We start from the raw sequence: 26,033 nt of genomic DNA, 5'->3' as shown, positions 1-26,033 counted from the left end.
TCACAGCGACGTCACACGGCAGGCGGCCAATTGAAGTGGAGGGGCGGAGATGAGTAGGATGTAAACATCCTGCCCACCTCCGTCCTTCTCATTGCAGCCGGCTGCAGGTAAGGTGAAGTTCCTCGCTCCTGCGGCTTCACACACAGCGATGTGTGCTGCCGCAGGAACGAGGAACAACATCGCACCTGTCGCTGCACCGGCATTATGGAAATGTCGGAGGCTGCAGCGATGATACGATAACGACGCTTTTGCGCTCGTTCATCGTATCATCTAGGATTTACACACTACGACATCGCAAGTGACGCCGGATGTGCGTCACTTTCGATTTGACCCCACCGACATCGCACCTGCGATGTCGTAGTGTGCAAAGCCGCCCTTAGACTTATCATATGACAGATTGATTTTTGTAGATATTGTAGATTTTTACATATGAAAATAAGTGTGGCATAGAATATGACATAGCTGTCTTAAAACATAATTAGTACTTGTAATGTAAGCAAATACATATCTAGTGTTATAATTCATATTACAACCAGGGTTAGACTAAGCAAGATACGAGCTCCCACTTAATATTGTTCTTGGGTTTTTTACGAGCAACTAGAACCATCATCACACTAAAGTGTGCTTTACACGCTGTGACATCGCTAGCGATAGCTAGCGATGTTGTACGCGATAGCACCCTCCCCCGTCGTTCGTGCGACATTGGGTGATCGCTGCCATAGCGAACATTATCGTTACGGCAGCGTCACATGCACATACCTTTTCAGCGACGTCGCTGTGACCGCTGAACAATGCCTCCTTCAAGGGGGAGATGCGTTCGGCGTTATAGCGACGTCACTGCGGCGTCAATAAGCAGCCGCCCAATAGCAGAGGAGGGGCGGAGATGAGCGGCCGGAACATGCTTGATTCACGGCACACGGTGGTTGTCCATGTGCGATCCGTGATCCGTGATTGCGCATGGACGTATGCTCACCTGTCCCATTCCTGCTCTCCATGGTGATGAACTCCTCGTCTCTGCAGCTACTTCCAGGTCGGGGATAGCTGCATTCATGAATATGCATGAGCCGGCCAGTAAGCTGCAGAGAGCACGGGCTGCACAGGGCGTCGCTGGAAAGGCAAGTGGAAAATGTTTTTAATTTTGAATGTACGTTTTTTTTCTGGTACATGTTTCACGGATCACACCATAGTGTGGTCCATGGGACATCAGTGATGCCGGAAAAAAACGGACTTGTCTCCGTGCAGCAATCACGGACACGCATGTACACTGCACGGAGACACGGTCAGTAAAAAATCACTGATGTGTGCGCAGACCCAATGATTTTAATGGGTCTGCGCATGTCCGTGATTCTGGTACGTATTAAAAAAAGCAAAAACGTACCATAATCATTGATGGCCTTAAGCAGATGATTGATCTCCCCCCTTGTGACGGATTATCTTGTACTCGAAAGTACAACTGCTGCCCCGGTACTCCAGTTCTTTGACATGTCTAGGTTCTAGTGAGGATATCCCAATTAGACATTTAGGGCAAATGCTAGGGTCTATGGGGTAACATTTCTTCTTGTGGAGTGTGATATGCCTGACATGCCAGTGTAAAGCGGGCTTTACACGCTACAATATATCTAACGATGTGTCGGCAGGGTCACGTCGTAAGTGACGCACATCCGGCATCGTTAGTGATATTGTAGTGTGTGAAACCTACGTGCGATTGCGATTGAACGAAAAAACGTTGATCGCATACATGTCGTTCAATTACTAAAAATTGAACATCCGGTTGTTCAATGTTCCCGAGACAGCACACATCGCAGTGTGTGACACCCCGGGAACGATGAACTCAGCTTACCTGCGTCCCGCGGCTCCCGCCGGCTATGCGGAAGGAAGGAGGGAGGTGGGCGGGATGTTTGCGTCCCGCTCATCTCCGCCTCTATTGGCCGACTGCCGTGTGACGTCGCTGTGACGCCGAATGTCCCTCCCATTCCAGGAAGTGGATGTTCGCCGACCACATCGAGGTTGTATGGAAGGTAAGTACGTGTGACGGGATTTAATCTTTTGTGCGACACGGGCAACAAATTGAAGGTGCCGCACATACGATGGGGGCGTGTGACATCGCATACGAGATCGTATGTGTAATTGCAAGGTGTAAAGCAGGCTTAAGGAGGCTTATAAGCCAGGCGATGCCCCTCTGTGAAATCAAATATGCAAACTGCCGCTTCAGAGAGGAAGAGGACTTGAACGTTACAATGCAAGACTCATTAAAGAGAGTTAAGGCTGCTTTACACCAGACAATCTATCGTGCGATAGATCGTCGGGGTCACAGTTTTTGTGACGCACATCCGGCATCGCTGGCGATGCCGGCCTGTGTGACACCTCCTAGCGACGCAGTATCGCTCACAAATCGTGAGTCGTGTACTGCTCGCTAGGTTCCATAATATCGTTTAATTTAGTTGTTCATCGTTTCCGGGGTAGCACACGCCGCTCCGTGTGACACCCCGGGAACGATGAACAGCAGCTCACCTGCATCACGCGGCCGCCGCCGGCTATGTGAAGGAAGGAGGTGGGCGGGATGTTTACGTCCCGCTCATCTCCGCCCCTCCGCTTCCATTGGCCGGCGGCCGTGTGACGTTGCTGTGATGCCGAACGTCCCTCCCACTGCAGGAAGTGGACGTTCGCCGCCCACAGCGAGGTCGCACGAGAGGTAAGTATGTGTGACGGGGGTTACTGACTTTGTGCGACACGGGCAGCGATTTGCCCGTGACGCAAAAAGGACGGGGGCGGGTACGATCGATTGTGAAATCGCACAATCGGTCGTACCATGTAAAGCAGCCTTTAGAGTTAATTTATTGGGAACAAATGTTTTGCTTGTTCATCAGATGATTGTTAGCCTATAGACATTTTGCTATAATTGGGCAGAGTAAATGTATCTTTATCACCTCATATGTGCCCAAAAGATCCTCTTTCTTGGCAGTCCAATGTCCTGTGTAAAAAGAAATGGTGCACCAAATGATATATGACAGAACGTTCATTGAGTATCTGAAATGCAGTCTGCCTGCCGGCTATTAAATTAAGATGTTTGACTCCCCACATCGGCAAGTGTAGATGTACCTTAAGACTTTTACAATAAGCTGGTCTCCCATTAAGCCAGTCAGACTCTCCTCTACACTGATGAAGGGAAAACACCATGAAATAGACTGCAGATGATGTTTCTTTGGCTTTGCTTTTTCCTTGAACAAGTTTCAATACTCATTAAAGGGTTGACCTTTTACTAACTTATGGCCCCCCCCATACATATTAGGCTGACGTCTGTCAATACTGATAGTGGTAGTCTTACATGTATGTGTGAAGCCCCGCAAACGCTGTGTCGGTGCATTACCTTCAGGGACTCCACGTAGATGGATCTGTCTGGTCACAGGTAGGAAACCTTCTTTGTAGTTTGTCGTGACGCCACTCTCAGATTTGCGGTCAGTGGGGACCGCCACTGCAGGTTAAGGGATGCCTGGGGCTGATGGTGGGTGCAGCCAGTTGTAGTAGCCTCCTGAGAGTGAGGCAAGCCCCAGGGCCCTGTGTAGATGTGTAGAACTACAAGGCGCAGAATGACTCAACACAGGCAGGATGTCTTTCAGGGTTTTTACTCACAGTTGATGGCAGGGTGAGTGACCCGGGCGTAGCTGGGATGAACCAAGTGGGAACCAGGTGTCCTTCAGGCTGACTTGTGAGGGTGACTACTAACTCGCCTTCCTTAGCCCTTGGTGGTTTGGGGTAACCCCGACTTTTAGTCCCTATGGGGGTCACCCAGGGAAGTTGCTGAAGCCTCACTCCCCTTCAGTTGCCGTTTGCTTGTCGCCTGGACCAGATCACTCCAGCTGCTTGCCTCCTGTGACCTATGGGCCCTAACTGTGGCTACGTGGCGGCGGCTTTTGTGGTGTTGTGGCGTGGGCTTTGAGAGCCCCACACCGGCAGGTTTAGCAAAAGAAAGCTGGATCTATCTCCGCTTCGGGATCTGCCGCCCGTTTGGGCCTGGTACTCTCTAGCAGTCTCCTTACTTCCCACTCCGTTGCTCTCTCTCTAGCTGAAGATGGATTTCGGGTAGCACTCCTAGTTGACCGTTCTCCCCCGTCGGTAGCCACTGCGCGGACGCTGTCAGACTACAGCAGCCCACGGGATCTGCTCCTCACTCGAGCTCCCTGGACTCTGCACTGCTCTGGCTCACTGCCCCTCCTCTCCTGTTCTTGCCTACGCCACCTAGCAACCAGACTCTCTTACCACACCCCTTGAGAGGAGATGGAGGCTTTTGGCCCCCTCCACTATTCCAGTGAAGGTGAAGGCTTTTCCCCCTCCTGGGATCCCCAGGGGTCCTCTCATGGGTACATGTGTGAGACCTGATCACTATGCGCCTGTGTACCACACCCCAGTCAGCCTTCTGGATTACCTGTGTTGTACTGTCCCCAGCATGGGTGCAGTACTCAGTGGTGCCTGACCAGGTCAGGGGCGCCACATATGGAGACCTGACTCTTCCTAACAGATGATTGTGCCGCCCCTGTGCCAGCAGCCGACACTGCTCGGATCTGGACCCACTGCATGGCTCGAGGGATCCTCGGGACCCGGGGGTCACGCGAACACACCGAATGAAAAGGGGGACGTAGTTGTACGGCCTTGACCGTATTTGATTCGTGACGCCACCCACGGTGTGTGGTGAAGTGGGACACCACCGCTGCTGTTGTGGGGTACCCGGGGGAGATGTAATGGCAGCTGGATGGTAACCCCTCCATGGGTAGGAATGGTTGCACCGGGGCCCAGTGTCTCTGTGCAGGGGATGGTGATGGCAGGGGCCTGCGCGAACGGACAAAGCAGGGGATATTTGGTTACTCACAAGTAAATGAATCACACGAGTCTTTTGGTAAACCAAGGTGCTGGTGGCCGGCCGCCGCGGCCGGTTGTACTCTGGTAACCCACCCGGGCTGATGGTCGCCGTCTCTTTCTCTGCACTGGTTGTGGTTTTGTGTTTGGACTTCCCGGTGTGGAACACGGGAGTCCACTCCCAGCTGTCTGTGTGCTGACGCTGACTCGTGGGATCTATGGGCCCTGGCGGTTGCTCTATCCCTATCTGTGGGTGGTTGTCTGATTTTGGGACTTTGGTTGGGACAGGACCTGTAATCCTGCCCTCAATCGGTTGATTAGCTAGGCCGTTGGTTTCGGTCCTGGCTTCAGGGTGCGAGTACCCCCTCTGTGCACGGTTTCCGGTGTGGTACTGGCGGGCTCCAACCCTGCTCCGGTTGTCCTCGGATCTGCCGAGCCGTCTTCCCGTCTCCTGCTGATGGAGACCACCGTCTGCCACCTAGCCAAGGTACCAGGGCTCCAACCCTGGCACCGTTCAACTTGGACTTCTCCTCTGCTGGAGCTACACCGAGCTCCAGCCCACACTCCTCTCCACTTGAACTACAGACTAGAACTGTTTGCTTAAACTGACTGTTTTCCCGCCCCGGGCTCTCTAGACCCCTAGGTGGGCGTTCCCTAATCGCCTGGCCACGCACACTGGTGTGCCTGTCTTGCCCTGAGGGGGGTGACTAGGGTTTCAGGTATGCTCTTGTGACCTAGATGAGGGATGGTGTTATGCGGGGCCTATTGTGTGACTACCTGGTTTGCCAGGGCATCACATTCCCCATTGGTTAAATACAGAACGTCCGCGGGCTGTCCGACCACCAACATTTATTTTAACAGGAACTGAAAAGAGAAAAGGTACATTTACAAGTATACTAACAGTGGTACATTTTGTTTTTCTTCCCTTATGGGAGGCACTTTTTTTAAGCGTTACACATGCAAAACCGGGACGGGACGGACTGGGTCCCTCTCACCTCACCCCCACCCAAAACAACCTGCCCCCTGGTGCCACCGCTAAGCACTGGTGCGCACCCCTTGCCCAAGTTCATGACAGGTCCAGGAGTTGCCCTTACGGGCTGGGTAAAGAGTTCCTTACCCAGCAGTCTTTTTCAAGGGCCCAGGACCCCTGACCCGGAGGGTAGTCACCGGTTTTGGTGGTGACTGGGCCTCGGTCGACTCTACCGCAGGCCCTTCCTTCAACCAGCCTCTCCAGAGACTGCAGCAGGGTGAGAAGGTTGGTCAGGGACTATTTACAAGGCCCAATAGTTTTTGGGTTGGCCTGCCAGTTCACGGCCTTGGTCCATTTTAAAACATTTTCACACTGGAACTTTAACGGTTAACGGTCCCATAGGGGAACTCACTTTGGGTAGCCGGGATTTCGCTACCTAACTTTCATCCTCTGTGGTGGAGAGTGGCGGGTATATGAAACCAATTCTCTGGGCTCCAGGTCTCGGTCTGGGTGGCCAACAGGCAGATGAGGGGCCACATCCCTCCGTGACACAAAGATCTCGGCCTCCAGGCCCGGCTCGTAAATGAAGCCCCAGCCTCTCTGGGCATTGAAGTGCCGGACTGGCCTTGGTATGCTGGGCCCCACACTCGGAAGGTGACATTCCGGAGATGATCTTTTTCGGTGTATGTCCGGGACAGTACCTCCGCCTTCCTCTTCTCCCAGGCCTCTATCTCTTTGCTCAGCTGGTGCCGCTGCTGTTCCCAATACGGAGCACTTGCTGCGAGCTCTGCTTCCACCTGCGCGGGGGCTGGGCCCAGCCGGACTTCCTCAGTGCTGGCTACGACCAGCATTACTGGCAATGGAGGGCTCCGCTGTGTCGTGGCCACTCCTCTGCCCCACAAGTGCATCCCTGCTGTGCCTGAGCCGAGGCTGGGAGCTTGGGAGCGGTCAGCGTCTCTGGCGGCGCTGACTTCTGGTCGGGGGCTGCCTCCGCTGCGGCCGGACGGACTGCCAGGGCCGCCGTCATCGCGGGTGTTGCTTTCACCAGGACCGGGGGTGATGTCATCAGGGGCGCAGCCGGGCTCGTGCCCGGACAGGGTGCCTTCCGGGCCTTGGTCTGGCGTGGAGCTGGTACGGGGGCCGGAGCGGTGACGTGCTCGTGGCCGGAGGGTTCTGCTGGCAGGTTATCGCGGGCAGATGGAACGGGTACCGCTGCCGTAGCTCGAGGCAGCGGACCGAGCGGGGTCTCGGCCGTAGGTACGGGCAGCGAGGGAGGCAGTGTGGTGGACGGGGGCAGACCGGGCCAAACAGCCTTGTGGGCCGGTCCCGGCGGCACATAGGGGCATGGATCGCTTACCCGCTCCTCCTAGGTCACCTCCACTTCACGGGCCCGCACGGCTGCAGCCAGCTCCGCCATTTCGGCCGTCCATTGCTTCAGGAAGAAGCTTGCCTGAGCCTGGATCTTGCGGCACATGTGCTCGGTCTGGACTTCCACCCAATCAGCTGTTCCGGGCACGGGCTCCTCCACTGCTGGTTTGTCACACTGGTCAGCGATGTTCTGGCGTTTCTGCCCTTTATCTGCTCACATGCTGCAGATTCTTCACCCACACCCCTTGGTCTTTTGCAAGCACTCCTTCGTGCGGCAGGTTAGTCTCGTTTTCGGCCTCAGGGTGTTGTTTCCTTCCGGCCTTGTTCCCAGGGGGCGGGGCTTCAGCTTTGCGCCCTTTTTCGGGGGAGAAGACGCTGGGCTGTAGTTTTTCGCGCCTAAAAATGGCGGCAAAAATGGCGACTTCTGAAAATTTTCCAATGGATCACCGCTGACTGTCCAATTTAAGGCGCACTTCCACCAAGTAGGTGGATGTGTTTGTATCCTGTTCGTGACGCCAAGTTTCGAGGTGTGCCGCCCCTGTGCCAGCAGCCGGCGCTGCTTGGATCCGGACCTGCTGCATGGCTCGAGGGATCCTCCGGACCCGGGGGTCACGCAGACACGCCAAATGAAAAGGGGGATGTAGTTGTACGGCCTTGACCGTATTTGATTCGTGATGCAACTCACGGTGTGTGGTGAAGTGGGACACCACCGCTGCTGTTGTGGGGTACCCGGGGGAGATGTAATGGCAGCTGGATGTTAACCCCTCCATGGGTAGGGATGGTTGCCCTGGGGCCCAGTGTCTCTGTGCAGGTGATGGCATTGGCAGGGGCCTGCGCGCCCGGATGTAGCAGGGGGTGTTTGGTTACTCACAAGTAAATAAATCGCACGAGTCTTTTGGTAAAACAAGGTGCTGGTGGCTGGCTTCCGTGGCCGGTTGTACCTGGTACCCCACCAGGGCTGATGGTCGCCAACTTTTCCTCTGCACTGGTTGTGGTTGTGTGTTTGGACTTCCCGGTGTGGAACATGCTAGTCCGCTGCCGGCTGTCTGTGTGCCTGAGGAGCCGTGCCCGCTGACGCTGACCCATGGGATCTATGGGCCCTGTTGGTTACTTTATCCCTATCTGTGGGTGGTTGTCTGCTTTTGGGACTTTGGTTGGGACAGGACCTGTAATCCTGCCCTCAATCGGTTGATTAGCTAGGCCGTTGGTTCCGGTACTGGCTTCAGGGTCAGAGTACCCCCTCTGTGCACGGTTTCCGGTCGGGTCTCCGGTGTCGGTACCGGCGGGCTCCAACCCTGTCCCGGTCCTCCTCGGATCTGCCGAGCCGTTTTCCCATCTCCTGCTGATGGAGACCACCGTCTGCCACCTAGCCAAGGTACCAGGGCTTCGACCCTGGCACCATTCAACTTGGACTTCTCCTCTGCTGGAGCTACACCTAGCTCCAGCCCACACTCCTCTCCACTTGAACTACAGACTAGAACTGTGTTGCTTGAACTGACTGTTTTCTTGCCCCGGGCTGTCTAGACCCCTAGGTGGGCATTCCCTAACCACCTGGTCCCGCCCACTGGCGTGCCTGTCTTGCCCTGAGGGGGGTGACTAGGGATTCAGGTAGGCTGGATGTGACCTAGGTGAGGGATGGTGTTATGCAGGGCCTATTGTGTGACTACCTGGTTTTGCCAGGGCGTCACATAAGGATCCAATATGTCCACCTTTGAACTGCTAATTCTTTTATTCTCAAAAATAAGCAGCCACCGGTAATGTCTGGCAGAGGCTTTCTCATAGAAAATGCAGGAACGCACGGTACAGTGAGCATTCCTGTGTATAGGAAAAATGGGGAAGATAGCTGCCAGACAAATGATTGGCCAAACTATTGTTCAACCATCAGTAATCTAAAGTGTATTGGGGGGCTTTAGCAAATCCACCACCCATAAGTGGTACTTGCGAGATACTTTGCAAGAGAACAAATTTGCTTGCAATACATTAGCAGAAAAAAAGTAAGAATTCAGTTACAGAGTTGAGATTTTAAGAATTTGACATAGATATAAAGGTTAAAATGGCCAAATTTTGAAAAAGAATTTGGCAGTTCCATTCAAAGTGGTAATTGTATTTTAGTTGCTGCTTAGGGTCGCAGTGAGAGATGCTATAGAGCCTGTTGATCCTTTCTTTACCTATCAGGCCACTTGGCAGCTGCAGCAAAGAAAAAGTAGTCAAATGATGGCCATTCAGATCAAAGGGACCAAGTAATTCATGAAAGTGTTGGGTCAACAGAGTCCGAGCTGCTCTTTTAGAACTGCTGTCTATTCTGGTATGTAAGGCAATGTCCCATGTTGGGCAGCCTATGCTGCGAGGTTCTTGGCATGAGACAAACCTTGTACACCAAAAATATGCATGACTATGAAGGCAGGGAATACAAATATTAGAATACTTTGCCATAAAGCTTTGATTACAAAATATAATAAACTAACATAAAATTGGCAAAATAATATCCTTCCATCTGTCTTTGTGTAGCGATGACTTAGAACCCATTGCTCAGCTGGATTCAAATACAGTACTCAAGTCAAGATTGCAGAACCAGGGGTAGGTTTATTGACAGACTGGAATAAATGTTTTGCAAGTGAACAGGCGAAGTTATACTGGCAACAGTTAAGCTTTAACACACAGACACTCCTCACTGGGATGCACCAAACGTCTGTCGCGCCAGCTATTATAACGAACACTTCAACAACCAGTACAATAGAAGAATAACTACACTGCAATACTGACCTAGCTGGCCTTCACTACTTAGGTGCACGGCTACTGGGCTCTAGCTATAGAGGCCTATGCAACGCCTCACTAAGTGCATACAATTGTGGTCCAGTCAATCATGGTCCAGTCATACTGACCTAGCTGGCCTTCACTACTTAGGTGCACGGCTACTGTGCTCTAGCTATAGAGGCCTATGCAACGCCTCACTAAGTGCATACAATTGTGCAGGCTCATGGTCCAGTCAAGAAGGAACAAGTCCACTCTTGGGATTTGATGCTGTGATCCTTGTCAGTGCATACTTTACCTTACAGGGCTAGGGCGGAACTCTTCTTCTTCATCAGAATCGCTGTCCTCCAGAAAACGTTTTGTTCCAGTACTCACTCGTTGGTCTTCGTGGTTCAGTCACGGTCCAGCTTGCAGTAGCACTCGTAGCCAGCACCGTTCCTCTTCCTAAACCACCCTCTCTAACAGAACACAGGAAACATTCTTCTCCCTCTCTCAGGCAATTTGACTGCTCCTGTTCCCGCCTAAACTCTTCTTCCGCTCTTTCTCTCTTTCCCATACTTTTGGGGTGGGTTAGTTCAAGTCCACAGTTCTAGATTGGGAGCAACTGCTTAGCCGGCTAGTCCAAGATATGCAGAACAACAGGGTTGTATAGTCATTTAAAGTCGCAGTACCTTCAACCATATGGTATGGACGATACCCTTACATTTGTATGTGCATTTTTTTCTGCCTATTGGTCTATACCTCTATTTGGTAAATTAACTTCTGGGGTGGTGTAGGCTGCAGAAAAGGTTAAAGGTCACATTTAATGACAGACTCAAAGTTATTTTGTCAAAATATGGGGTAATCTTCATGAGTGACCGTTTATGCAAATGAAGTACAGGAAATCAATGTTGAGTTTGCATTACCTAGAACTATAGGATTGGTGGTTAGGGAGATATATCTTCATGCTTTATAGTGTGGTTTGTGGTTTTAATGCAAATAAATGTTCAAGGAATAGTAGCACAATTTTTTTTTCTTTTTATTTCTTAGAACTTGCCTCACAAATCTAGTAATTTTACTCAAAATTGCTCCTGTAGCTATTGTTGTTAAATACATGTTATAGAGCCTGCTGTTCTTTTTGTTTTCTTTCAGAATGCCGGCCTTACCTGCTGAAAGCTGGTGAGGATCAGCTACTTCAATGCATGTGTGAACACCGACACAGCACACATTAGGCAGGAGCCATAACAAGTTTTTAGCAGTAGAGATGAGCGGACCCTTGGAAGTTCGGTTCGGTAGGTTCAGCCAAACTTTAAATTGAGATTGGTTTGGGAACCGAACTTGACCTGAATCCCAATGAAAGTCACTAATTGGGCAGTTCAGGTCTCCGCCCACATGCAGCCAGCCATACACAGAACACTTTAGGGGCGGGTGGGAGGAGTTTTCCATTTTTTTTTCTTGGGTGCACACTACATCTGATCACGCTGTTACCCCCAGTGCACACCATTCAAACACTGTAAGCTGCTCACACAGGGCTGAGCACTGAGTGTACCCAAGCACAGCGATACTCGCATGAGTGGTGTTCATACGTAAAGCATCAAACTCCAAACCCGAACTCTGTTTTTTTTGTAAAGTCTGTGTTTTGTACAAACACTAGAGTTGATCGGACGACCAATAATCCGGTACCGGCGGATCACTGCCAGATTTAAAAAAGAGTCCGATCCGCTCCGGAATCCGGTGCCCATATAAATCAATGGGGACCAGAATCCGGAGATTAAAAATGTTTGTGGAGGGGCTAGGGGGCTAGGAGCGAGTGCGGCATACTCACCGAGGCGCTGTCATGGCGGCACACTCCTTCCAGGTCACGCTGTTACCTTCCAGAGCCAACAATTCAATATTCATTGTTTTCCCCGCCCACCGGCGCGTGTTGGTTGCAGCTAGACGCACCCCCACCCTGAGTGTCAGCGTGTCAGCTAACTGCAACCAATTACAGGTGCCAGGACGGCCGGTGGGTGGGGAAAGCAGTACAGTCTGTCGGTCAGTTCATGGTGGTAAATATAAACACTCGGCACTTGGCAGCACAGTTATAGCACGCGGCTGCAGCCCCAGCTGCCGCGCTGTATCTGTGCTGTGTATACAGTGACCAGAGTCACATGTGCGAGGCTTTGCCGGGTGCTGCCATGGCAAACTCGCGTGTGTCCCTCGCATGTGTGATTCCGGTGAAAGTAAAAAAAAAAAAAATGACATGCGGTTCCCCCTAATTTTCATCCCCAGCCAAAATAACGCTGGCTGGAGGCTGGTATATCCTCAGCCCGCAGCCGCCCGGTATTGCCGCATCTATTAGATTGACAATACCGGTGTACGATACCGGCTCTTCCCGCAGGCGTGATGTGGTGCCAGTCGGGGTAATAGCAGGGGTTAATAGCGGCACACAGCTGCTACTAAACCCTAGGTTGTGTGATGGCACAGGCGTCTATCAGATACCTGCATCACACAAACCTGTGACAGTAAATAAACAAGTCACAGAGAAAAAACCTTTATTTGAAATAAAGTACAAAACACACCCTGCTTTACCTTAAGCCCAAACACCCTGCAGCTCCGACGTAATCTACACTAGAAGTCCCACGCCGACACATCCAGCACTGCTACATCTCAGAGCGAGCAGCTATAGAGAAGACTGCCCGCTCTGAGTGCAGCCTATTACTGAGCCGCGATAAGCGATGACCGCAGCAGACTGTCACAGGCCGGGGGGCGTGTCAGCCTGAAACCAATCACAGCTGAGAGGACGGCCGGTGGTCGGGGAAAACACGGAAAGCTGTGTGATTGTGTGCACAGCACAGGAAGTGAAAGCGCGACCTGGAAGCAATGTGCCGCCATGACACCGAGTCTGGTAAGTATGAAACGCTCATTTATTTATTGTTTTTTTTCATTTTTATTAATTGCCAATTCTGGATCGTGCACCCAGAATCCCGCATTCTGGTCCAGCCCGGAGATAGTGCTGAAACCACGCGGATCCGGACATATACAGTCCGGGTCCGCTCAACACTAACAAACACAAAAAACACCGAACATCGGGTTCGCTCATCTCTATTTAGCAGCCATATATACAAAGTTTATTTTTTCATTTATTCCAAATTAATAATTTTTGTATTTTATCTGTTCTAACAAAAGTTTAAATTTATTCACGTGACCACAACTTTAATGAACTGGCAAAGTGTTCATATTCGCTTGGTTAAGATATGAGAAATTGAGCTACATTGAATCATTCAATTAGAATTTAGGAAGATGAAAAAGTGAGCCAGCTACAGTACAGACCAAAAGTTTGGACACACCTTCTCATCTCTAGAACAACTGTTAGGAGGAGACTTTGTGCAGCAGGCCTTCATGGTAAAATAGCTGCTAGGAAACCACTGCTAAGGACAGGCAACAAGCAGAAGAGACTTGTTTGGGCTAAAGAACACAAGGAATGGACATTAGACCAGTGGAAATCTGTGCTTTGGTCTGATGAGTCCAAATTTGAGATCTTTGGATCCAACTACTGTGTCTTTGTTGAAAAGGTGAACGGATGGACTCTACCTGGCTTGTTCCCACCGTGAAGCATGGAGGAGGAGGTGTGAAGGTGTGGGGGTGTGTTGCTGGTGACACTGTTGGAGATTTATTCAAAATTGAAGGCATACTGAACCAGCATGGCTACCACAGCATCTTGCAGCGGCGTGCTATTCCATCCGGTTTGTGTTTAGTTGGACCATCATTTATTTTTCAACAGGACAATGACCCCAAACACACCTCCAGGCTGTATAAGGGCTATTTGACTAAGAAGGAGAGTGATGGGGTGCTATGCCAGATGACCTGGTCTCCACAGTCACCAGACCTGAGCCCAATCGAGATGGTTTGGGGTGAGCTGGACCACAGAGTGAAGGCAAAAGTGTCAACAAGTGCTAAGAATCTCTGGGAACTCCTTCAAGACTGTTAGAAGACCATTTCCGGTGACTATCTCTTGAAGCTCATCAAGAGAATGCCAAGAGTGTGCAAAGCAGTAATGAAAGCAAAAGGTGTCTACTTTAAAGAATCTAGAATATAAGACATATTTTCAGTTGTTTCACACTTTTTTAAGTATTTCATTCCACATGTTTTAATTCATAGTTTTGTTGCCTTCAATGTGAATCTACAATTTTCAGAGTCATGAAAATAAAGAAAACTCTTTGAATGAGAAGGTGTGTCCAAACTTTTGGTCTGTACTGTATATTGTATTTATTGTGTCGTATTTTGCTTTTTATACATGTCCTTCTTTTTAATGGGGATGCCTGTTAAAACCCCTAATGATGGGGATGTCTGTATCTCCTTCCTGGCCCTGCTCCTAACCAGTCCTGATATGATTTCCCCTTTCCCTTGCCCGATGGAGGGAAGGAACAGGAGTGTGTTAAAACCGCAGAAATAGACAGACAGGGGAAACCAAAAATCTGTCACTCAACACGCACACACAGAGGTATAAGACAATAAGAGATTAGGAGGAAAACAAGAGCAGGAAGGAAGCAGCAAGGCAACAGGGGTAAACCTCTACAACCTCAACAAGCAAATAGCACAATTTTCACTAGAGAATCTGGGACACCACAACTCATAGACCAACATAGAAATGATAGCTAACATAGGAAGAATATTTCATCCAGGTTACATAGAAGAGGAGCAGCTGTGATTGGCTTTCTCACATGTGATCAAAGAAACCTAACAAGCAGACTAGCAGAGATTAACTTCCACTATCCTGGCTATGAATCAGCACACAGCAGGTTAGCGTCCGAGTCTGCCTATGATGATTGCAGACCCCAGAGAAACCATCGGGCGGAGTGTCAAAATCTGCAAGGTGAACAGACCCTGACGTCACCATGACAGTTGGCAAAGTTTGTGCAAAACTCTGTGTGACACTTACACCATATGAGGACCCCAGCACAGAGTATGAAGTCCCCCACTGCGCACACAGGCATTAGGAGAGCTTTAACATAAAATAATGTACTACCCACAGGCAGTATGGAGGGCTCCCACACACAATATAATCTCCCCAACAGCCTAAACAAACAACATGAAGCCCACCACACACAATATAATGTCCCCCATAGGCAAGAGGAGGGGTCCCCGCAGCTTCACACTCTACTACCCAAGACACAGTATGAGGACTAGAGTTGAGCGCGGTTCGTGGTTAGAGGTTCTCCAGTTCTAAGCTCGAGTGATTTTTGGGGCTGTTCGAGATCGAACTAGAACTCGAGCTTTTTGCAAAAGCTCGATAGTTCTAGATACGTTCGAGAACGGTTCTAGCAGCAAAAAGCAGGGCTTTTTACAGCTACAGTGTGCAGGAGCCATCGATGGCAGCCTGCCACAAGCTGGTAACCAAGATAAACATCGGGTATCCAAGCAAAGCGCTTTGGTTAGTAACCCGATGTTTATCTTAGTTACGTGCAGGAAGCCCACACTTCCCGCTCAGCTCACTCCGCCCCCTCCTGCCCGCGGCATGTATACATACATATACACACACACACACACTCTCACTCACGCACACCCCCCCCCCCTCCCAGCTACAGTGTGCAGGAGCCATCGCTGGCAGCCTGCCACAAGCTGGTAACCAAGATAAACATCGGGTATCCAAGCAAAGCGCTTTGGTTAGTAACCCGATGTTTATCTTAGTTACGTGCAGGAAGCCCACACTTCCCGCTCAGCTCACTCCGCCCCCTCCTGCCCGCGGCATGTATACATACATATACACACACACACACACTCTCACTCACGCACACCCCCCCCCCCTCCCAGCTACAGTGTGCAGGAGCCATCGCTGGCAGCCTGCCACAAGCTGGTAACCAAGATAAACATCGGGTATACAAGCAAAGCGCTTTGGTTAGTAACCCGATGTTTATCTTAGTTATGTGCAGGAAGCCCACACTTCCCGCTCAGCTCACTCCGCCCCCTCCTGCCCGCGGCATGTATACATACATATACACACACGCACACACACACACACACTCTCACACACGCACCCCCCCCCCGCCCCCCCGCTCGGCTTACCTGCGGTGATGAAGTCCCGCCATCCCGACCTCAGCGCTGTCACTGTCCTCCATGGCCGCCGCTTGTCACATCACCTATCGCTTCCGACCCGAGACTGACACTGGCGGTGACGTCACGGACCTCTCACGATACTTGATGTGAAGGCGCCGGTCATTGACCTCAGTGACAGGGGCTGTCAGTGTGCTGGAGATCAGCGCAGGTAATGTACCTCGCTGCCAGCAGCACTTGTCATGCCCTGCAGTGACCTGGGCTGACCCATTGATGTTAGCTCAGGTCACTGCATTGCTCTCCCAGCCAATGGGGAACATCCTGCTCTTCATTGACTGGGACAGTGTGGATCGTCATGGCAACCCCTTGGATTACACCAGACCTGGATTTGTTTTTCTTTCTAATAAATTGGTTAAAGAGGGAATGTTTTGGGGAGTGTTTTTTCAAATAAAAATGTTTGTCGTCTATTTTTTTTTATTACTGACTGGGTTGGTGATGTCGGGTATCTGATAGACACCTGACCTCACCAACCCCAGGGCTTGATGCCAGGTGACATTACACATCTGGTATTAACCCCATATATTACCCCGTTTGCCACCGCACCAGGGCGCGGGATGAGCTGGGGCGAAGCACCAGGATTGGCGCATCTAATGGATGCGCCATTTCTGGGGCGGCTGCGGCCTGCTATTTTTAGGCTTGGGAGAGTCCAATAACCATGGACCTCCCTAGTCTGAGAATATCAGGCCCCAGCTGTCTGCTTTACCTTGGCTGTTGATCCAATTTTGGGGGACCCCTACGTGTTTTTTAAATTATTTATTTAATTTAAAATAACAGCGTGGGGTGCCCTCAGTTTTGGATTACCAGCCAAGGTGAGGTTGCCAGCTGTGGTCTGCAGGCTGCAGCCGTCTGCTTTACCCTAGCTGGCTACAAAACTAGGGGGAATTCTACGTCATTTTTTTTTTTCATTTTTTTGGCTAAATACAAAGCTAAGCACCCCTTAGTGCCACATGAAAGGCACCAAAGGGTGCTCCACTTTTTCTCCATTTTTTTCTCCACTTTTTCTCCATTTTTTTCTCCACTTTTTCTCCACTTTTTCTCCACTTTTTGTCCACTTATTCTCCACTTTTTCTCCATTTATTCTCCACTTATTCTCCACTTTTTCTCCGTTCTTTTTCTATGGTCGGTCTACCCATTAGCTCTGCCATGCATACTGTAGCTCTACACCTACTGCTCATGTTACTTTATGATTGACATCTCTTTCGTACCAGAGCTGTCTAAGTCTACTCTGACCCCATATTTGTCATTACTATATTGTCCTTGTACTGTATTATGACATTTGTATCGTGTTTCATTTCTTGCTGTGTTGCAATTTTTTTGCTGCATGCCAATTGTACCTCTACATTGTTCGAGTTTATGTTATTGTTCTCTCACTCTTATGTAATACTGATTATTGTCATTTTTCATGATTACATGCAGATAAGTCCAATCTGACGAAGGCTCAGGCCGAAACGTCAATTGTAACTTGTTTTGGACAAAAACATATATGCTTATGAAAAAAAAAAATGTTCTTAATACGAACCAATAAAGAGTGATTTTGCATTACTATCCATTGGGACTTACTGACTTAGTCTGGGAGATTTAGAGTGCCGAGGTTACTCACTAATTTTATCTATTATTACCTCTGAGCACCTATATACCAGTGAGCAGAGCTTCCTCTACAGTAGTTCTCCTGATTAGGCATGCCCTTACCTCATGAGCAGGGCATTGCAGCTTTGGTAGCAACCATTACGACATGGACTCTGCTGCTGTGGACCCGGGGAGAGTGAGTGCAGATTCATTGCACCCACACTCTTCACATGAAGGGTCCGCACTCCTAGAAAATGGGGGATACGTTCCCTGAGTGTCTCCCCCCATATTCTAGATGGTCCAGAGTCGTCGTGGGACCCCTTTATTTTTTTTCTTACAATAAATTGGTGAAAGAGGAAATGTTTTGGGGACTGTTTTTTCAAATAAATTTCTTTTGTCGATTTTTTTGTTTTTGTTAGTACTGACAGTTTATGATGTTGGGTATCTAATAGACGCCATGACATCACAAACTGCTGGGCTTGATCTCAGGTGACTTTACAGCTAGTATCAACCCGATTTATTACCCCGTTTGCCACTGCACCAGGGCACGGGATGAGCTGGGGTGAAGCGCCAGGATTGGCGCATCTAGTGGATGCGCCACGTCTGGGGTGCCTGCGGCCTGCTATTTTTAGGCTGTGAAGGCCCAATAACTATGGACCTTCCCACCCTGAGAATACCAGACCACAGCTGTCCGCTTTACCTTGGCTGGTGATCCAATTTGGAGGGGACCCTACTTTTTTTGTGTAATTATTAATATTTATAAAATAATTATAAAAAAGAGCCTTAGGGGACCTCCACATTGGATCCCCAACCACGGTAAAGCTGCCAGCTGTGGTTTTCAGGCTACAGCCGTCTGCTTTACCCTAGCTGGCTATCAAAAATGGGGGGACCCAACGTCATTTTTTTTTTTAACTATTTTTTAAATAGAAAAAATTAATGGGCTTCCCTGTATTTTGATTGCCAACCAAGGTAACGGCAGGCAGATGGGGGTGGCAACCCATAGCTGTCTGCTTTATCTGCGCTGAGAATCAAAAATACCGCGGAGCGCTACGTCATTTTTTTAAAGATTTATTTTTACAGCACTGTGATGTCCAGCAATCAAAATACAGGGAAGCCCATTTTATTTATAGTTATTTATATAAATAATTAAAAAAAATAAATATGGGCTCCCGCTGCATTTTTTGTATTGCTAGCTAAGGGTAATCCAAGCAGCTACTGGCTGCTAACCCCCACTGCTTGGTGTTACCTTCACTGGCAATGGAAAATCCAGGGAAGCATTTTTTATTTTTTTTGCCAAAAAACTACAAAAAAAGGACGTGAGCTTCGCCATATTTTTGTATGCTAGCCAGGTATAGCAGGCAGGTGCTGGAAGAGTTGGATACAGCGCCAGAATATGGCGCTTCTATGAAAATGCCATTTTCTGAGGCGGCTGCAGACTGCAATTCGCAGCAGTGGGGCCCAGAAAGCTCAGGCCAACCTGTGCTGCGGATTCCAATCCCCAGCTGCCTAGTTGTACCTGGCTGGACACAAAAATGGGGCGAAGCCTACGTCATTTGTTTTCTAATTATTTCATGAAATTCATGAAATAATAAAAAAAGGGCTTCCCTTTATTTTTGGTTCCCAGCCGGGTACAAATAGGCAACTGGGTGTTGGGGGCAGCCGTACCTGCCTGCTGTACCTGGCTAGCATACAAAAATATGGCGAAGCCCACATAATTTTTTCAGGGGGCAAAAAACTTCTGCATACAGTCCTGGATGGAGTATGCTGAGCCTTGTAGTTCTGCAGCTGCTGTCTGTCTGTATGGAGAAGAGCAGACAGCAGCTGCAGAACTACAAGGCTCAGCATACTCCATCCAGGACTGTATGCAGAATTTTTTTGCCCACCAAAAAAATGACGTGGGCTTCGCCATATTTTTGTATGCTAGCCAGGTACAGCTGGCAGCCACGGGCTGCCTCCAACCCCCAGTTGCCTATTTGTACCCGGCTGGGAACCAAAAATATAGGGAAGCCCGTTTTTTTTAATTATTTCACTTATTTCATGAAATAATTAAAAAACAAATGACGTGGGCTTCGCCCTATTTTTGTGTCCAGCCGGGTACAACTAGGCAGCTGGGGATTGGAATCCGCAGCACAGGTTAGCCCGAGGTTTGTGGGCGCCTCTGCTGCGGATTTCAGTCCGCAGCCGTCCCAGAAAATGGCGCTCTCATAGAAGCGCCATCATCTGGCGCTGTATCCAACTCTTCCAACAGCCCTGGAGCCGGGTGGCTTGTTGGCTAATCATGAGTTAATACTGGCTTTGTTTTACCAGCCAGTATTAAGCCAGAGATTCTTAATGTCAGGCACGTTTGACCCGGCCATTAAGAATCTCCAATAAAGGGTTAAAAAAAAGACACCACACAGAGAAAAAATACTTTAATAGAAATAAATACACAGACACATTAGAGACTCCATCTTTATTACCCCCTGTCAGCCCTCCACGATCCTGCTCTTCTGTCTTCTTTCTTTCTAGTGTAGTAGTAGTGACGATTGTAGTGAGGATGAGAATCACCAGCTCATCACTTGGGGCTGGGGAACCTCCATCCTCACTACAATCATCACTAGTGTAGTAGTAGTGACGATTGTAGTGAGGATGAGGTTCACCAGCTCATCACTTGGGGCTGGGGAACCTCCATCCTCACTACAATCATCACTAGTGTAGTAGTAGTGACGATTGTAGTGAGGAAGGATGAGATTCACCAGCTCATCACTTGGGGCTGGGGAACCTCCATCCTCACTACAATCATCACTACAATCGGGAAGCAGCGTGCAGCCTTCACTCCGTGAGTGATCAGTGCTGGCTGCTAGCGGTAACGCTGACAGACGCGTTACCATAGCAACGGTGCTCTCGGAGCCGCGGTTAGCGGTGACGTCACCGCTAACTGCGTTGCTATGGCAACGGTGATCTCCGTTAATGACCGGCTGTGTCAGCCGGTCCCTAACGGAACGGGGAGTCGACCGTGTGCTAGAGCATGTCGCCGGTACACGGCGATACACATATGTGCACCGTGTACCGGAGAGATGCACTCGCAGGTCCTACATGACGTGTCATAGTCATGTGACCAGTCTGTAGCCAATGAGATAATAGCCACGTGACTGGTCACATGGCTATTTTGACGTCACGATAGGTCCTGCATCTCTGCTGGCAGTGCAGGTCACCGGGAGGATTCAGCGATCATCGGATGGAATAGCGGCAGGAGACAGAGTGCAGAAGGGATCGCGAGGACCGGTAAGTGTTATGGCAATGTTTATTAACTGTTTGTGTACATTTATCATGCATTTTTATGTGTTTGTGATTGCCTCCCATTATAGCCTATACGTTCGAGTTCGGTTCGTCGAACGTTCGACGAACCGAACTCGAACGGGACCCCCGTTCGGCGAACCGGCCTCGAGCCGAACCGGGACCAGTTCGCTCATCTCTAATGAGGACCTCCAGTTTGATAGCTCAGCAGCCCCCACACACATACATTATGATGCCCTCACAGGACTTAAAATCCCCAGAAGTACTAATAATAATAAGAAAAAAATACAAACTACTCACCTTTTTCTATTTCTCAGATATCTGCTCTGGTCAGTGCACTGTGCAGACTGAGGCTCAAGATGCACAGGAGGTGCAATCTAATGATGTAATTACACGTGCCTCTCAGATGCACAGGAAGAGTGGTGCAGCAGGAAATGTGGTGACTCTCAGCTGGACCACTCCATTCAACAGTTTCTGCATCCGAGAGATGGGAGTGTAGCATTTGGCAACGAGCCTGAGCTCACTAGCCCCATAGTGGTCGCATGGTGTGCTGCTACCGTATGAATGGTACACCCTTGATTTATTTTTTTTTTTATATTTGCTTCTGCACAGTAAGTTAGAATGACTGTTCCTTCTCCAATCTCAGACTGACTGGCAGTGAGTGAGTATTCAGACCCCTTTAAATTTTCCATTCTTTGTTTCATTGCAGCCATTTGGTAAATACAAGAAAGCTCATTTTTTTCTCATTAATGTACACTAGAAATTTTTGCAAATTTTTATAAAAAAAAAATCTGAAATATCACGTGGTCATAAGTATTCAGACCCTTTGCTTAGTATTGAGTAGAAGCAACCTTTTGAGCTAGTACAGCCATGAGTCTTCTTGAGAATGATGCAACAAGTTTTTCTCACCTGGAATTGGGGATCCTCTGCCATTCTTCCTAGCAGATCTTCTACAGTTCCGTCAGGTTGGATGGTGAACGTTGGTGGAGAGCCATTTTCAGGTCTCAACAGAGATGCTCAATTGGGTCTAGGTCAGGGCTCTGGCTGGGCCAGTCAAGAATTGTCAGAGAGTTGTTCTGAAGCCACTCCTTTGTTATTTTAGCTGTGTTCTTAGGGTCATTGTCTTGTTGGAAGGTTCCAGGATATCTCTGTACCTGGCCACATTCATTTTTCCTTGAATTGCAACCCGATGTCCTGTCCCTTTAGCTTAAAATACCCCCCTGGCATGATGCTGCCACCCCCATGTTTCACTGTGATGAGGTACCTGGTTTTCTCCAAACATACCGTTTAGAATTATTACCAAAAAGTTCTATCTTTGTCTCATCAGACCAGAGAATCTTATTTCTCATAGTCTGGGAGTCCTTTATGTGTTTTTTTGCAAACCCTATGCGGGCTTTTATATGTCTTGTACTGAGGAGAGGCTTTCGTCAGCCACTCTGCTATAGAGGCCCAACTGGTGGAGGGCTGCAGTGATAGTTGACTTTGTGCAACTTTCTCCTATCTCCCTACTGCATCTCTGAAGCTCAGCCGGTGATCTTGGGGTTCTTCTTTACCTCTCTCACCAAGGTTCTTCTGCCACGATTGCTCAGTTTAGCTGGATGAGCAGGTCAAGGAACAGTTCTGGTGGTCCCAAACTTCTTCCATTTAAGAATTATATAGGCCACTGTGCTCTTAGGGACCTTGAGTACTGCAGAAATTCTTTTGTAACCTTGGCCAAATAAGTGCCTTGCCAAAATTCTGTCTCTGAGCTCCTTGGGCAGTTCCTTTTTCCTCATGATTCTCATATGGTGTGACATGCGCTGTGAGCTGCGAGGTCTTATATAGACAGGTGTGTGCCTTTCCAAATCAAGTCCTATCAGTTTAATTAAGCACAGCTGGACTCCAATGAAGGAGTAGAACCATCTCAAGGAGGATCACAAGGACATGGACAGCATATGATTTAAATATGAGTGTCTGAGCAAAGGGTCTGAATACTTATGACCATGTGATAATTCAGGTTTTCCTGTTTAATAAATTTGCAAAAATGTTTACACTTCTGTTTTTTTTCTGTCAAGATGGGCTGCAGAGTGTATTTTTAAAGAGAAAAAAGTGAACTTTTTGAATTTACCAAATGTCTGCAATGAAACAAAGAGTGAAAAATTTAAAGGGGCCTGAATACTTTCCGTAACCATTGTTGGGGCTTCCTTTTAGGGTAAATAAAACTGCATTGACTGATAATATAAGCAGATAGTTATACTGGTCAGTCTGTTACAAAGAGATTTACAAAGGTGACTCAGCATAAGAGAATGGCACCCAAGGGCTTTCTTCCAATACCCTTCTTCCTCCTTTATTATTAACGATCCATAATTCCTAGCAAATAGCTGGTTGTTTATTTCAGCTCATTCATAATTGACAAGTTCAGAAATAAATCTAGGCCTTCAGGACACTACTGCTTTTACAGAGTTTAGTTTTTAGCTTTTGCACTCTGATCCCCAGTGTGCTATAGGGAAGTACCAAAAGCTTTTCATTTCTGGTTTCTGAAGGTCCAGTTAGTGGTTTTCCCAATTATCAATTACTCTAGAATTCCGGTGACCACAAATTCTCAGTTACCATTATTTACTGCCTGTTCTTATACAGCTATTTTCATATCAAGGCCCAAAAAATAATTTAATGGAGAATTTTTAAAGTGTTCTTAAGCTAAAAAGGTAACAGATGAGATGGGACCCAACTGACTAAAGATTGTGCTATTTTTATCTGTGGTCTGCTAACACTATGTTTTCAATTGCAACCCTCTAATATCATGCAATCAGTATCTCTACTTCTGCCTTGCCTTCATTACTATACTTGTGAAGAAACCAGAGAACAAAGTGTTTACACCTGTGCTGTCGAAGAATCAATAGAGGAGCCAGTACACTGGATGTGGGTTGCAGACAATTTATTTCTACTCTTTTCAAACTGATCTCACATCTTCATCCGGAAACCAGCAAGTTACACTGCACTATAACTTGGAGGTATCATGAAGATGTGAGATCACTTTGAAACACATAGAAATAAACCGGGTGCAACCCTCATCCATTGTGCTTGCTCCTATTTTGATTCTTCAGCAGCGCAGATGTAACCACATTGTCCCCTGGTGCCTTCACAATTTTTTCTGACCTTGTGGTCTGTGGATTCTACAGCAGCCTTATTCCAAGGCTGTGTGAGACACAACCGCACAAGGTAAGCAATCACTCTTCATCCGTGCTATATGTTTTCCAGGTACGACCCTATTGCAATTGATTGCCCCTCAGCCTCCCCTCAGCCTCCTGATTTCATATTTTTTACATGTAGACCTAAGTTTATCATAGTTACATAGTTACATAGTTACTTAGGTTGAAAAAAGACCTAGGTCCATCTAGTTCAACCTTCCTCCACCAGTTCTACATTTAGTCACTAAGTCATTTATAACCAACAATGTTGTGTGTACTGAGGAAATCATCCAGCCCTTTTTTAAAAGCTGTTATAGTATCTGCCATTACTACCTCTTATGGTAGGGCATTCCACAGTCTGACCGCTCTAACTGTAAAGAACCCTTTCCTATTTAGGTGTCGGAATCGCTTTTCTTCCACTCGCAGTGAGTGCCCCCTGGTCCTTAGTATTGTTTTCGGAAGAAATAAGTTATGTGCCAGTCCTTTATATTGACCACACATGTATTTATACATATAAATGAGATCTCCTCTGAGACGTCTTTTTTCTAAGCTAAACATATCTAACTTTTTCAATCTGCCATCATATGGGAGGCCTTCCATTCCTTGTAGTAGTCTAGTTGCCCGCCTTTGAACTGACTCTAACTTCTGAATGTCCTTTTTAAAATGTGGAGCCCAAAACTGGATCCCGTATTCCAGATGTGGCCTTACAAGTGATTTATAGAGGGGTAACAATACGTTGGGATCACGTGATCTAATCTCTCTTTTTATACACCCTAGCATCTTGTTTGCTTTTGCAGCTGCTGCCTGACATTGAGTGCTGCTGCTCAGCTTATTTGTAATGAGAATACCCAAGTCCTTCTCCTGTTCTGTAGTCCCGAGTTTACTTCCATTTAATGTATACGCAGCTATAGGATTACTCCGTCCTAGGTGCATTACTTTACATTTATCAACATTAAATCTCATTTGCCAAGTATCTGCCCATTCTGACATCTTATCCAGATCTTTTTGTAATATTGTACTATCCAGGTCAGTTTTTAATATCCTACATAGTTTGGTGTCATCGGCAAAGACTGACACTGTACTATCAATCCCATCCACAAGGTCATTAATATAGAGAGTAAAAAGAATTGGTCCTAGCACAGATCCCTGCGGCACCCCACTGCTGACTATAGCCCATTTAGAGAATGTAGCATTTATGACTACTCTTTGTTTCCTATCTTTCAGCCAATTCCTTACCCAGTTGCATATTGTGTCCCCTAGTCCTTGCTTCTGGAGCTTTAGTATAAGGCTATTATGTGGTACAGTATCAAATGCCTTTGCAAAGTCCAAATAAATCACATCAGCTGCATTACCAATATCCAGGTTTGCACTTACCCCCTCATAGAACCCCAACAGGTTGGTTAGACACGACTTATCTTTCATGAATCCATGCTGTTTGTCAGTTATCATATTATTTTCTGCAATATATTTTTGCATGTCATCCCTTAAAATGCCCTCAAAAACTTTGCATACTACTGATGTCAGGCTTACTGGACGGTAGTTGCCTGGATCTACCCTCTTACCTTTCTTAAATATCGGTACCACATCAGCAATCCTCCAATCCTGAGGCACCAACCCTGTTACAAGTGAGTCTAAAAAGATGAGATATAGCGGTCTGTCGATTACGGAGCTCAATTCCCTCAATATTCGTGGATGAATGCCATCTGGCCCTGGGGATTTGTCAATGTTTAATTTACTCAGACGTAGGCGTACTTCATCTTGTGTTAAATTAATTATATCAGGTGGTGGACTTTGATTTTTCACTTGTTGAATGATCCCTGGTACAGTCAGTTCCTTGGTGAATACAGATGAGAAATGCCTATTTAATATCTCAGTTTTTTGTTTGTCCTCTATAACTAACTTGTTATTATATTTTAAGGGTCCGATACTATCCTTTGTTTTCCTTTTGGCATTAATGTATTTATAAAAGATTTTGGGATTTATTTTAATGTCATTGGCGATTTTTGTTTCAG

This window comes from Anomaloglossus baeobatrachus, chromosome 1 (genome assembly GCF_048569485.1).
Source record: "Anomaloglossus baeobatrachus isolate aAnoBae1 chromosome 1, aAnoBae1.hap1, whole genome shotgun sequence".
NCBI classification, from domain to species: Eukaryota; Metazoa; Chordata; class Amphibia; order Anura; family Aromobatidae; genus Anomaloglossus; species Anomaloglossus baeobatrachus.
The sequence above is the reverse complement of the archived record's forward strand: the minus strand, read 5'-3'. Positions refer to the sequence as shown.